The sequence below is a fragment of the Vigna radiata genome, chromosome 7 (genome assembly GCF_000741045.1).
Source record: "Vigna radiata var. radiata cultivar VC1973A chromosome 7, Vradiata_ver6, whole genome shotgun sequence".
NCBI classification, from domain to species: domain Eukaryota; kingdom Viridiplantae; phylum Streptophyta; class Magnoliopsida; order Fabales; family Fabaceae; genus Vigna; species Vigna radiata.
In genome coordinates, this window is record NC_028357.1 from 3,314,306 (window position 1) to 3,317,017 (window position 2,712).

At 38.0% G+C, this 2,712-nt stretch overlaps 1 pseudogene; it reads left to right on the plus strand.

The window, feature by feature from the left end:
* Positions 1–2,055, plus strand: LOC106765950 (annotated as a pseudogene).
* Positions 2,056–2,712: the final 657 nt, after the last annotated feature.

Sequence of the window (2,712 nt, forward strand, 5' to 3'; positions counted from 1 at the left end):
ATGGCATCGTGGAACTTTGGAGCATCTTCATCATCAGAAATCATTGATGAAGAACCAGTGATATTGGATAATGTTGATGATTTTAGCACAGATGATGAATTGGACAACTTACTTCACGATCAACATAATGACGACGACCAAATGATACAGTCATCTCAGGTTGTCATTCCGGAACTGCATGACCGTATGCAATTCCAATCAAAGGAGGAAACTATTGTTGCAATCAAACAATATCACATCAGCAACGGTTACAAATACACCGTACTTGAATTAAAGCCTAACATTTATGTTATTCGATGTGTAGAATACCACAATGGTTGTCAATGGCNNTTGANGGCAGGCTATAGCAAAGTGCGTAAATATTGGGAAATCAAAAACATCGACGGCCAACATACTTGTTTCTCTAACATACTATCTCAAGATCATACAAATCTTGATAGTACTCACATTGCAACAATCATATCAAATTCTATAAGGACAAACCCGTCAATTCCCATCAAGAGTTTGATAGCAGATATTAAAGCTCGATTCGGATATTCTGTGTCGTACAAAAAAGCTTGGATCGCAAAACAAAAGGCTCTTGCGATGGAGTTTGGTGATTGGGAAGAGTCTTATAACCATCTACCAAGGTGGTTACATGCGGTCAAGGATGCAAACCCAGGTACAATTTTACAATGCACTGGTTCTCTAGTCGACATTGATGGAGAAATTGACAATAATTGCTACATTCTCGAAAGAGTTTTTTGGTCGTTCGGTCCTTGCATACAAGGATTCAAATATTGTAAACCCATTCTACAAGTCGATGGAACATTTTTAACGGGGAAATATCATGGAACTTTGCTGACCGCCATAGCTCAAGACGACAATAGAAATCTTTTCCCATTGGCATTTGCGATTGTAGAAGGTGAGACAAAGGAGGCCATGATATGATTCTTTCAACTACTTCGAGAACATGTTTGCCCTGGACAAAATATTTGCATCATCACTGACAGAGGAAAGGGTATCTTATCCGCTTTAAGATCAGAAGAGGTTGGTTGGGAAGAAGATGGTATGAACTTTGTTTATTGCATACGTCATCTGGCCTCAAACTTCAACAACAAATTCAAAAATCAGGACNTGAAAAAACAATTCATCAATTTAGGTACTACCACTATCTATTTGACTGCCAATTTTAGTGTTCATATTTTCTTCAATTCATTTTCCATTTTTTTTTTGTTTATTTATTACGTCCTTACAGCTTACGAGGTCAAGCAACCTACTGTCACCGCAAAGCTTACTGCACTAAGAAACCAATACCCACAACAAGTTGCTTGGATAGATAAAATTCCATTACAGAAATGGTCTCAAGCTTTTGATGGAGGGAGAAGATATGGACATATGACCACTAATCTTGCTGAGTGCATGAACTCCGTTTTAAAGGGAGCACGTTCATTACCGATTTGTGCTCTCATCAGAAAAACATTTGAGAGGACACAATCATGGTTTGTTGAACGAGGATTAAAAGCAAACTACATGCTACAAGCAGGCCACCAATTTCCTGAAGAAATTGCCGATATTATTAGGAAAAATCAACAANAATCTGCATATTGTCTTGTTCAGCGCTACAACCGTGAAAATTCAGAATTCGAAGTTCAAGAAATTTTAACACCTCACCAATATCGCCCACATCCAGTTTCCTATAAGGTCAGGCTAAATGAATGGTGGTGNGATTGTGGTCACTTCCAAGCTACTCGTCTCCCATGTCATCACGTTGTTGCTGTTTGTGCTAATTCTCATATACCACTAACCCAAGTAATCGACCCAGTTTACAGTCTTACCAACATTTTCAAGGCATACGAAGTACAATTCCACCCAATCCAAAACGAAGATTATTGGTCTGCGTATACAGGTCCAAACTTCATACCAGATCCTAAAATGCGACACAAGGCATCCGGAAGACCATCTACAAATAGGATTCGTAATGAGATGGATCAGTCCACTCCAGATCAGCCAAGAAAATGCTCTTACTGCCGCAACGAAGGTCATCATAGGGGTAATTGTCCATTTCATCAATAGTTTTAATCTTACCATTTTGTAATCCATTCAAAAATTAATTAGTTAATGACAATTAATATTTCATTTCAATTTTCTTATACCTTTTCATTTTTTTTTAATTATAACTTCGTCCTCTAACACAAAAAACAAAGCAAATGTATCTACAACACAACTAAGACCTCAATCAACAATTAAAACACTCTGGTAATCGATTACAAGCCAGTGGTAATCGATTACCAGGGGAATTTTTTTCCCATTACACACTGGTAAGCGATTACCATGCAAATTACACAATTCAAAGTGCTGGTAATCGATTACAAGGTCCAAGTAATCGATTACCACACTGGTTTTGGTCTACAAAGCTGAAGTCGTGCAGGGGTGGCANGACTTTAGTCTTTGGTAATCNATTACANCTCCAACGTAATNGATTACAACACACTGAAGTCNTTTTTTGGTAGCACGACTTCATCACTGTTCATATGAACAGTGTGAAGTCGTGCAATGGTGGCACGACTTCTCTTTTGGAAGTCGTTAGGGGGTAGCACGACTTCCCCTTAACTTTGAATTTGCCTACTTTGGTAATATATGAGGCAAATTTGCCTACGGAAGTACAAAAACCCAAATTTTAATATGTGATAAAAACAAGTTAAGAGAATATTTTTCTCAACTAGACCCACC